Source organism: Muntiacus reevesi, chromosome 7, assembly GCF_963930625.1.
Source record: "Muntiacus reevesi chromosome 7, mMunRee1.1, whole genome shotgun sequence".
In the NCBI taxonomy this organism is placed as follows: Eukaryota; Metazoa; Chordata; class Mammalia; order Artiodactyla; family Cervidae; genus Muntiacus; species Muntiacus reevesi.
In genome coordinates, this window is record NC_089255.1 from 83,235,359 (window position 1) to 83,247,245 (window position 11,887).

At 53.3% G+C, this 11,887-nt stretch overlaps 1 protein-coding gene across 2 annotated transcripts in view; it reads left to right on the top strand.

The window, feature by feature from the left end:
• The first annotated feature begins 1,199 nt into the window (after positions 1-1,199).
• JDP2 (Jun dimerization protein 2) overlaps positions 1,200-11,887 on the top strand; it is a 46,437-nt gene continuing 35,749 nt past the window's right edge. The window contains exon 1 of one of the 2 annotated variants that reach the window (XM_065940939.1): positions 1,200-1,329. The gene's annotated coding sequence lies outside the window, so the exon portion shown is untranslated. Of the gene's footprint in view, positions 1,330-2,273; positions 2,504-11,887 lie in introns of those variants that run through there. The other variant, XM_065940938.1, reaches the window with a different exon arrangement.

The window sequence follows — 11,887 nt, forward strand, 5'->3', positions numbered from 1 at the left end:
GGTAAGGAGAAACAGATCAATATGAACATAAGTGGGTCAATTTATCATCTCTCCCTCTGGAGACTTCCAGAGGCAATGACTAAGCAGAGAAGCCTAGTAGGGGACCATGTGGCTGGAGATCTTGAAGCTGTGTTTATATAACATTCTATATACAATTTAAAAGCAGCCATATCAAATAATGGAGGAGATCTAATGGATATTATAGGGAGATGGAAGGAGCTAAAGACCTCCAAGTTATCCCTTGGTACCACCCCTGTAGTGTATTTAATTTGTGAATGAAGCAAAGGCCCAGTTGGCCTGCCAGTGACCCAGTCAACCCTGGAGAGGACTGCTCTAACCACACACACTAATTATTAGTCCTACACATAGATCAGCATCATCGACTCAATGGACATGAGTTTGAGCAAACTCCGGGAGATAGTGAAGGACAGGGAAGCCTGGCATGCTACAGTCCATGGGGCTGCAGAGAGCAACACGACTGAGCGACTGAACAACACATAGATCAGTTTGTTTTTCCAAAGTCTCAGATGAAGACGCATAGAGTAACATTCTCCCTGTTCACTGTTTTCTTCCATATAACTGTCCAGACTTCAGTCTCAGGGAAACGATGTAAGCTGGTGTCACAGTACCCAGCTTTGATCTTTATGCTGTAGTAAGAAGGTGTAGTTGACCTTTCTGGAGCTGAGAGTCATGTTCTTTCACAAGACTATCAAATTACCACCCATTTTCCATTTTCCTTCTTTCAGGGTCTTACTTTCTTTTTACTTGCTAACTTCAATGCTTTGAGGGAGAGAGCTGTCAGTGAAGGTGAAAATGGTCAGTGTCATGGGGACTTGGTCTGTCTTTCCCGTCATAAGACCAGTCCCCTGATCCAGACATACTTTCCTGCACTGGGGCCATAAGGAGAATAGGACCTCACTGTCCTCCTGTTGAAGAGACCTGCTCGCTGGGCTCTGCTTGCTTGCTCCCATCTGTCTTAAGTCTTGTTGTTTCTTTCGCTCTGAGCATCTGCACTCCAAGAAGGCATGAACTTTTTCTTTCACTTCCTTTCTTCTGCGGGTGATGATCTGACATCACCCTGAGAAGGAGGCTGAAGGTCGCCGAATATAAACACTGTCACTCCTCTCTGGCTGAGGCAGAAAGGCGGAGGGTTGAGTGAGCACCCAGGGGTCTGGAGGAAGGGGACAGAAACCACGATGCCAAGGTCTCGGGCGCCACATGCGTGCTGGAGGGCTCCCCATCTCTGTGCGTTTACACGCTGAAGGCAGCGGGGAGGACACATTTCCCCTGGAGTCACCCTTAACCATCTGCCGCTCCAGGAGGATGAAGGTAGGAGTCCAGTTGGCAATGGAAGCTGTCATGGGGAAGAAGGCCATTTGGGGTGCGCTGAGGGTTGGGCTGCTCACAGGAGTGTCCCTGGGCGGAAGAGAAGACTAGGGGGCAAACTGTGTGAGCCCCTGGGAAAGGTAAAGGGGCTCAGGTTGCTGCCCAAGGAAGGCAGGTCTCTCGCGATGAACCACCCTGGGGCTTAAGGACAGCTGAAGCGGCCAAGTGGGCTAGTGGGCCGGGGGAGAAGCACCCAGCAAACGCCTTGGTCCTCTGCCCATCCTTCTACAGAAAAGTGAAACAGGCTTGCGAGATCATTTCCTCACTCAGTGCTGAAGTGTCCAAGGATGAAAATGTGTTGAAATTCTCTCTCTCTCTCTCACTCGGTTTGGAAAAAAAAAAAAAAAAAAGAGCTAAGAATTGAGGAAGATGGTTCAACACTGGCTACATCTGCTCTCCAAAGAGCTCTGGACTCGTCCCGCCGCCGCCTTCTCGGTTCTCCCGGCCGGAGCTCTTGTCTCGCGGTGGAAGCCGGGCGGCGGTGCGCGGGGGATGCTCTTACATAATCGCCCGGCCGCGTCCTGCTTCCTCGGGCGCGCTCCTGCACCGCGCGGGCTTGGAGAGCCTGGGGGGGCCGGGGTGGGGGGGTACCGCGATGGAGCCGGGGCAGGCGCTGCGGGGCCGGGGCGGCCCCCGCGGCGGGGGAGGAGAGTGAGGATCCGCGGGAGGAGGGCGCGAGAGGCGGCGGGGGAGGTGAAGGTCAGTGGGTGTGAAGCGCCCGATGCACACCGCCCCCCCCCCCACCCGCCCCCGGTCCTCCCCTGTCCCCTCCTTCCCTTCCTCTCCGTCCCCCTCTGACGTCTGGAGCTGGCAGCCCGGCCGGTTCCGCATTCCCGACCCCTCCCCGCCGCCCAGGGGCCGCTATATAGCCGGGGCTGATGCAACCCGTCCCGCCGCCCGCCACAGCCTGCGGGAGGGACGCTCGGCGGCCGCGACGGAGGGGGGGCGCTGCAGCGGCGGCGGCGGCTGGGCTGGCGCCGCGGCGGCTCCCGGGCCGGGACGGGCCTCGGCACCGGGCGGAGCTCGGCGGCCGGGCGGCAGCGGCGCTGAGCGGGCACGGCGCCTGCAGCCGGGCCCTGGCCCCGGGGGCGCCGCCTCCGCCCGCGGCTTCTGCACGGTGGGTGCGAGGGCGCGCGCGCGCCGGGGGGCGCCGGGCTGGCGGGGTAGGGCGCGCCGGCTGCGGGCACCTGGGACGGCCGCACACCCCTCACCGCCAGTGCGGGCGGAGCGCGCCGGAGCCCCCGGAACCCGAGCCCCGCGGGGAGGCTCCGGCAGCCTTGGGAGCCCGCGCGGCCCCGGCGAGGGGGCGCTCTGCAGCCCGGACCCGCTCCCGCTAAGCGCCCGCGAGCCGGTGGCTTTTTCTTTGGTTCCCGCCCTGGGACGGGAGGCTCCGTCCGCTCCCGGCACTGCCGAGGCGGTCTCTCTGCCTCCCTTCCGCGCGCTCCTCCCCCGTGCATTTTGCAGGGAGGTGCTCTCGCGCGGCGGGGAAGGCGGGTGAGTGGGGAGAAGACTGCCCCGGGGTGGAGATGGAGGATTGAAGGCCCGGGAGGTGCAAGGGTGCCGGTGGTGGAGGGATGACAGGGACCTGCTGGGCAAGTCGTGCCCGCCCCTCCCCTTCGCAGGGAGGAAGCGCGGCTCCCAGAGGACCTGGAGGAGGGCGCCGACAAGGGCTGGGCTCTCCATACAATGAAGAGTGTTTCTCTCAGGGCCGTTGCTCGGGGATTCCCCCTCTCGGAGGGGGACGTGGGGGAGGGTCTAGGGGCGGCCGGGTCCCCTTTGGGCTCCCCCAGCTGCCAAGCCAGGTTACATAAGGAGTCAAGCCGGCTGCGCTAGGTAACCAGCCCCTCCTCTCCGGCCCAGCCCAGTTTAGACGGCTGTCTCCTGCCTCGCCCCTCAAAAGAGCCTGAACGGTTAGGACTTATACGGCCTGGACCCCGATCCCGGGGTGGCAGTCCCAAGTTTTGCCTGGGTCAGTGGTGGGGTCGGGGGTGGGACAGGGAGGCCCTCTGCTCTTCGGCAGGGAGGATGGGCTGTGCCTGCGGGTGGAGATGGAGAGGCTGGTGGAAGGGCTCGACTGATCCCTTGAGTCAGCTGGGGGGGCAAGGTTGCCTGACCCTTGCCCACTGTGCTGCCCCCCGCCCCCACTGGCATTTAGGGCACCGGGCTGTGGCCTGACCACACGTGCTTAAAAAAGAGTTTGCAGACAGGTGTGTGTTCCCAGGTTTAAATCTCGGTGGACTGTCCTCAGGGTCTTGGTTTGGGGAACATGAGAAACTGGAGCTTGGAACCATGCTTGGGTGCCCACTTGTCCTTTAAGGCCTTGCAGAAAACTGTGTTCACATGTCATCTGCCTTCCCCCAGGGTTTTTAAAAACACCTCCCATTGCTTTCATCTTCCCTGCCAATCTGGCTGCAGTTTGGATGGACGCCTTATCTTCCTTCACAGGTTTCTAGGGGAGAGTTTAGCCAGGTATTAGGTGTGAGCATGACTCTGATTTTATATAAACCTGACGATCAGGGAAGAGAAGCACAATCTGTTCTCATGCCTCGGACTGATTAAGATTTCTCCTTGTTTCAAACATCGAGAACGGATTTCTCAAAGACTCTTCTGTTCCCCTTCTACTCTGGCTTTGGTTCAGAGCTGTAGATAGCCCCAGAATCTTCTTGAAGAGCTGGGTGCTGTGAGATTTGAAGGGCAGCTAGAAGGCATGGATTGGTTGAGATGGTAAAGAACCTGCCTGCAATGCAGGAGACCCAGGTTTGATCCCTGGGTCGGGAAGACCCCCTGGAGAAGGGAATGGCTACCCACTCAAGTATTCTTGCCTGGTGAATTCCATGGACAGAGGAGCCTGGCGGGCTACAGTCCATGGGTTTGCAAAGAATCAGACACGACTGAGCAACTAACACTTTCACTTTCACTCGGAAGGCATGGATGTAGAGGCTTCTGACTTTTTTCCTGGGTTGGTTGCAGCCGCCTCCAAGGAGATGTGTTGATTAACTGGTGACAGTGTCCCCCAAGGAAGAACTTGGACAAGAATCTCTGCATTCACTTGCTGCCTAGCTTTGGCAGCCACCAGCATCTGTCGTTGCCTCTCCCACCTGTTTGCAGGATGTGTAGGCCTCTTTTCCAACCTGCCAGACCCTTGGCAGAACCCTGAGACAGGCTAGGCTCTCCAGGCCTTGTTTGTCGTGGGGTTCCTCGTGTTGCAACAGGGCTGTCTCTCACACAAGTGTCTCTGTTTCCAGCTCCGCTCTGGAAAGAAGGGGCCAGTGCAGACTCTAGGTTGGCCTGCTCTGTATTCATTCAGGCCCAGCAGTCAGAGCCAGGGCTGAGGGCAAGCTACATTCTTTTCTGCTTTTCTGCTGCAGGATGCAGTTTGCTTTTTTTCCATGTGAATGAATTATGTTGGAAACCGAAATGGGAGGAAGAGAAAACTAGAGTGTGTATGGGTATGTGTGTGTGCATACCTATATAGGCAGGGGGAGAGCAGTGGGCACATTATTTTTCCATTTTCCTTTAATTAAGGCTCTGTGGAGGTGTGTTTGAAAACAGAGGGTCTCCTATGCCTTTGAGGAGGGTGAGAACACTGTTTTGGCTGCGTCCCGGGCCATATGCAGTGTATGGTGGCCAATGAAACTGGGCCTGGCTCATTCTGTTGCTTGTCTTGGCAGTAGGTTCCGTGGTTTGTGTTACCAGCTCTGGAACTTGCAGGCTGCCAAGCTCTGTATGCCTGTGTGTGTGTGCGTACACATACGTGTATGTGTGTTTGTGTGTGTGTGTGTGTGTGTGGTTTGGTCTCTCGAAACTCAGCAGAGACAAATGCCTTAGCGACCCAGGGTTGGAATTTTCAGCCTGTGTTTCTTTACTCTCTTTGCTGGCTGTGGGAGGCCCGGCCAGAGCCCACCGTTCTGGGGTTTTTTTTTTCCCCCCTCTCTTTTTTTTTTAGTCTGTTTTCTTGCTTCTACTCATGGGATTCCATTTGTGGAGCTCCATTTCTAAAGCTTTAACTGGCTGATGGCATATTTTTTTAATAAAAGGGCCAAAGGTTCGGTCACAGGCTGGGTGTGTGTCTGTGCTGTGTATCATAGTATGAACTCCTGGTGCCGAGGAACAAGACAGGGTGAGGAGGGAAGAGAGCCTAGGAGGCCCAGAGACGGTCCCTTCTCAGCTGCTTCTTGCTGCTCAGAATAAGGATCCAGGGAGAAATGACTTACTGTGTATTTATTGAGCACCTACATTAGGCAGGAGAGAAAGCTGTGCTTATAGGCAGGGCTTGTCCAAAGCATTTCCTGGTCTCCAGGGAAGAACCTTTCTTGGGGAGACATTCTAGTTTCTTTCATGGCTGGGTTGGGGCTCACACTATGTCAGGGGCTTCTTCTGACACCTACCACCCCTCATTTTTTCTTATGAAGATCTGAGGAGTGACCCCTTCTAAGCAATGCAGGGGTATAGTGAGTTGAAGGACACAGCAGATGCTGGCCCTCTGCTTCTGGAGGTGGGCGTGGAAACCCAGCCATGGGAGCACCCTGTTGCCAGCGATCTATGTAGCTGTGTCCTAGCCTGCGAGATGGAGAAGCACTTAGGAGAAACCGAGGCAGAGGGCAGGTGCTGGGTCTCATTTCCGCACCTTTGTACCCAACCCCGATCTGCCACCTGTTGTTTCTCTTCTGTAATAACTGCCTGGATGCAGGATGGTCCTGCCCTCTTGAGGTTTCGAGTTGGGAAGTAGAAGAGCAGAGAATCCTCTGGATGATGGTGGCATGAATCCTCTTTTTGGCCGTAGGATAGGGAGATTGGTGTTCGATGGGAACTGGGAGGAACCTCGAGGGCTCACCCAGCACTGGTGTCGCTCCAGGAAGGAAGGCGCTCGAAGCCACCCTGACGTCCCGCCCACAGGTGCTGATCCAGGTGCTTTCCAAGTGTTAACTAGTTAAATCTTCTTCTCAGCCTTACAGGGAAAGTAAGGTGATTAGTCCCACTGTGCAGCAGAGGAAAGGGAGGCACAGAGAGGTTGGGGAACTTGCCCAAGGTCACACAGCTAGTAGGGGCAGAGCGACGATTCATACTCAGATGATCTGGCTCTGGAGTTTCCACTTTTAACCTGCCTCACTCTCCTACCTGCAGAGCTGAACCTGCCGTCGGAGGTGGTCTTCTGCTGCTTGCCCTTGCGCTCCATCTTGGAGCATTCTCTACCTTTTCCTCCTTGCCTCCTGGATCTCCTTGTCTTTTGGAAGCTGGTTGGCCTGCATCATTTCAGATTCCAGGAGAGAGGTCATCCCAGATAACTCCTTAGCTCCAGGAACAGATTTGGTGTTTGATTCTCCAAGATTCATGATCGTTAGTGCTATGATGTCTGGCCTGGCACCTTTCTGCCCTCTCTGCCCCCTACCCCCTGCCATGGGCTTCTGCCTTCCACAGCTTCCTCCTGGGAATCTTCTGAGGCTCCAGCTCCCAAGACCTCCAAGTCGCTCTTGTTGATTTCAGTTGCTAGCTGCTTGCTCTCGACTTCCAACCCCACTAGCGCTCCTGGAGTCTGATCCTATGAATTCCATTGCTCCTTGACCTACTCTCACTCACCTCCACTTTCTGCACCAAGCCTTGCAACCTTGGGCCAGCAGCACTTATTTGCACCACTATTTCTGGCTCCTGATGCCCACCCAGGCCAGCTATTTGCTTGGAAGGGAGCTAACCCCCAGGGATTTTAGAGCCATCCTTAAACTTTCATTTTTATGGGCAGAAAGTTCATGAGGCAGATCCTAACTTTCTCTTAACCTGTCTTTTTGAAAAAAAAAAAATCTGTCTTTGCCACTTTAGATGGAGATGCTAATTATTGGGAACTTTCTAATAAGAATAGCCTTTCAGAAGTTGGGACCCATTGAAGCAAGACTGTTGTTTATTTATAGATTCTCCCATTAAAAAATATAATAATATCTTACAGGTTTACATACAGTAAACAAGAGAAGAAAATAAGAGGGAAAAACTTATCTCTATACTTCCTTCTTTTGGCTAGAATGACTCTTCATCTTAATGTCTCCCATTAGGGCCCATTTTTGGAACTTGAAGTGTTTTGTGGTTTTTCTTCTACTTGTATAAGGCAGCGCCCCCAAACCATGTGCCTACAAGTCCCTGAGGAAGTCAGGATAGAGACATATCAGATCTTTTCTTTAGGTTCTTTCCCCCTTAGATCCACCTGGCCCCTGTTTCTTTCAAGCTGGCTTTTAGGGAGCTGCATCAGACCATCCCAAATCTTAGGCTCAACAACAGCTTAGGATCCACTGTGACCTCCAGAATGTTTCCTGTCTCATTTATGCCTTACTTGTCTGTTTCATCTTGGATCTATGCAGTACCCAGTTTTTCTTCACTGGCTAGTTTCCAGGTCGTTCCTGGTCAGTATCCCAAATTGCCAAAGTCTGTGTGGATTCTAGGCCTCTCTTTTGAGGCACAGGCGCTATTTGCCAATATGGGTCTTCTGTCAGCATATAGGGTCTGCTCTTTCTTTATGCAGCCCAGTTACTAATGAGACATGGAGGATGTCCTCCATGTCATGGGAGGCATGGAGGATCTTTATCTTCCATATGGACCCCTGGACCCAAAGGGCAACACTCTGAGTTCTTCCCTTAAATCTCCTTTTGTGTAGTTCTCCTTTTCCCACTAAATTGTTTATGGAACAACCAGTCTGGGAGATGATTTCACCTCTTGTCATCTTCCGTCTGTCTTCCTTAGAGTGGGTCAATTCCTCCTGACTGTTGTGGGTCCCCTGCCACTTCACTCCGCCTCCCCCCCACACACCTTCTAGTCGATCCCTAAATCATTGCAAATTGTTTTAGTTTTCAAATCGCCCAAGTTGCCTTTCAGCCAGGGCTTGTCAGCCAGCTCTTTCTAGTTAATGGGGATCCAATTATGAGAGGCAGCTGCTCCAGCTCCTCCATCTCTGCCCCCCACCCTGCCCCTGGAGCCATGTAGGATGACTTCTCGCTGGTGGAAGTCAGCTGTTGTGGTTGTCTCCTTGGAATGGCATGTGTTAAGGACTTTGTGGTTTATATCTGAGCATTTAGGGGCGCCCTTGAGGGGAAGGGCAGGAGAGGGAGATTTTTTATTTTTTGCTTCTGCAAAGGAAAGCCTGGTGCCTGACTCCCCCAAGTGAGGCTTGTCCTTGGGGTGGGTTTACAGGGAAGCAGGAATGGCAAGAATTCATGTGGCTGCTGCTCCCAGGAGGTGCTCCCTCTGGCAGGGGGGGTTCTCACGGTAGCAGGGAATTCATTATACTTTGGGATCATTTGTTAGTGTCTCATTTATACCATCTGTATGAAAATAAACAGAAGCTGCAAGCCGAGCCTATCGTTCCCGGAACACAGAGGCGTCTGGCTTCCATCTCCTGAGATGGCTTAGGCGAGGAAACATCCAGAAGCCTCTGGCGGGTTTTTCTTGGGGGCTACTGTGGGAGCGCATGGTCTGGAGGTGGATGACGAGTGTCTAAACCTCCAGAGACAAATCCTCACCCAACTCACTGAATTTGGCTCCCCCATGAATGTATCCTTCATTCGTTTGTTCATTCAACAAGTATTTGTGGATTATCCTTTCTGTGCCATAAATGCTGCGGGCCTGGGGTCCCATGGGGCAACAACAGGCATGTCTGTTGCTCACCCTCCACTGGCTAAGTGGCCACATGGCACATTTTGCCACATGCGTGGGTCCTTACACTCCAGGGAGGTTCTGGGGCTCGGGCCAAGGGGAGGACCTTGTGCTCTATTTTGCTTTGCTCCATACCGAGGCGTGGTGCCTCCCTCCCCTGTTAGGGGTTGGTGTTCAGCTGAAGCACCAGGTATAGAACATTGTCAAGTTTCCCATCTCCTGTCCACTTTGACCTGCTTAGTTAAACATCCTTCCTGGGATTGCTGACTCTTCGTAGCATCAGTTCAGGTCTAGAAAGGGCGCGGGGGGTGTGGGTGGGGTGTTGTAGGGTTTTGTTGTTTTTTTTCTTTTCTGAGAAGAAGAAATGAGTTTCCTTTGTCAGTTTGGCTCAGGTAGCCTGAAATTGGGCTTCCCAGGCAGCGCTAATGATAAAGAACTGGTCCGCCAGTGCGGGAGATGTCAGAGACATGGGTTCGACCCCTGGGTCGGGAAGATCGTAGGTATGGTTTATCCAGACAGGAGTGAGTCCTTATACTGACCCTTTCTTATTCTCCCTGGAGGAGTCCCCAGAAGACATGTGACTCACCCACTGTGCCCTGGAGCAGCCTTCTGGCCTGGCAGCCTGCTGCCCCCTCTGCATTGCAGGCCTGGCTCCAGAGGGTGGAAAGTGAAATTGTTAGTTGCTCAGTCATGTCTGACTCTTTGCGACCCTGTGGACTGTAGCTTGCCAGGGTCCTCTGTCCATGGGATTCTCCAGGAGAGGTTTCTGAAGTGGGCTGTCATTCCTTTCTCCAGGGGATCTTCCTGACCCAGGGATGGAACCTGGGTCTCGCACATTGCAGGTAGATTCTCTACTATCTGAGCCACCAGGGAAGCCCCAGAGGGTGGAGGGAGTGACTTTATCACCAAACCTGGATTCCAGTCCAGCTCAGGACTAGGGAGGGTCACAACACATTGACCAATCATATATAAGGTCCCAGGGACTGTTTCTTCTATGTCTGGACTTCTGCCTAGCCTGCCACGTAGTTCTTTGGGAAACTTCTCGAACCTGGATCTCTATGGAAGGCAGAGTAGAGGGTCCTCTGTGCAAGGGAATGATCCTCCACTGTGGGCTGATGTCTGAAAATCCACCCTTAGAAGGCCATTCCTTCTGCACTAACATTTCTTGGACCACCGGAGGGGAAACAAAAAGGGTGGAGTGAGAAAGCTCTGATTCTAAAATCCAGGGACCAGGAGTCCAGCTCTGTCCCCCTATAGCCGTGTGACCTTGGGCAAGTCATTTACCCTCTGAGCTTGCTTCCTCCTGTACAAAATGAGGATGTGGTTTAGATGAGCACAGAGCCTCCTCTAGCTCTAGGACTATAACTTTATGTGAATGAGCCTGAGATCCTTTTCTGAGAATGGCCCAAGGGACACTGGGTGCTGAGGAAGGGGAGAAAGGATGTGGGGTGGGGAAGCGGGGGTGCTGAGAGGCCAGGTGTGGGAGGCAGAGCAGGAGAGCATAGAGGAAAGAGCCTGGGGCCCAAGTGTAAACTGGAGTGCGAGGTGGGGCGCCGTGTGCAGAAGGCTTCATGGCAGATGCGGCTGGTGCTGAGGATGAAATGGCAGGTCCACTGTCTGCTCACAAGTGCCTTTCTTTCAAGAAAGTTGATGTCCAGTGGCAGTCTGGGTGGTCTCAGGGTGCAAATCACCAACATGTTTTTCCCTTCAAAGTGCAGAACCAATTGAGAAAGAAACACGCGGTTGGATAGGGAACCAAATTTCACCTTTAGAAGTGACATGGAGATGGAGAAGGTGACTTGGGCTCATGACCCGAATGGCCTCACTAATATGCTGCTCTCCTTGAATCTAGATGTGAGAGCCTGAATGAAGGCAGCTGATGTGGGTCACCCTCCCGGGCCACTCTCGTGGGAGGCAGAGAGACCCAGACAGTGTGGCCACAGGAGTAACTGCCCAGCAGAGGCGTGAGGTCTGAAGGACGTCCCGTCTTCCCAGTCTCGCTAAATACACCCCTCTCTGTGGGAAGAGAGGGAAGGTAGAGAGATGGGCCAGAGCTTCTCTCCCGGGATTTCCAAGACAGATGAAATGTTGATTTGATAGCCCTGTGCAGAGAGGCAGGAAGGGGGGTGGTGAGGAGAAATAATTTTCTTTACAGGACTATAATCCAGAAGCAGTTTTGTGCTAAAATACCACTTACAAGGCTGCCTAGAAGCCAAGAATGTGTACAACTGATCTCCATACTATTCTTGGTGCCTCTCAGCTCATAGTAGGTAGTTGACAATTGGATGGATGGATGGATGGTTGAATGGATGGGTAGGAGCCCCAGAAGTGACCGAAAAGTCTGGCGTTACTGGCAGACAGGGTTTCTTCGCTGCCATCTGTGCCTTGAAGTGATCGTTTCTTATCCATGAGCTTCCCCCAGTGAAAGGAAGAAAGAAATAAGAATTCCCTGGGTGCTGACCTGTCTAATTTATGTCTTTCTTTCATGCCTGAATCTGTCTTCCTTTGCACACCTTCTGAGTCTGGAGGAGCTAGAATATGTGTTTGTTTTGAGAGTGAAGAGCCCATGGAGGACTTTTCTTGTCCTGGGCTCCACAGGGAAAGCACATGCTAATTAATTCCATCTCCTTTGCCTCAGTCGCTTCCTCGTAGATGCCAGGTGCACGCACTCACAGACACACACTGTTAACTTCAATTTGCTTCATCTTGTATTCAGGGTGTCTTAACAAGTAGGCAGAATGGGATGTGTGATTGGAGGGGAGGCACCATGCCAGCCTCAAAATAGCTCCCTCTTAAACATGTGCAAAGGTGCTTGATGTGCCTCCATTCTGATCCATTCCCTTCGGAGGCAGCGAGCTGCAGTCTAAAT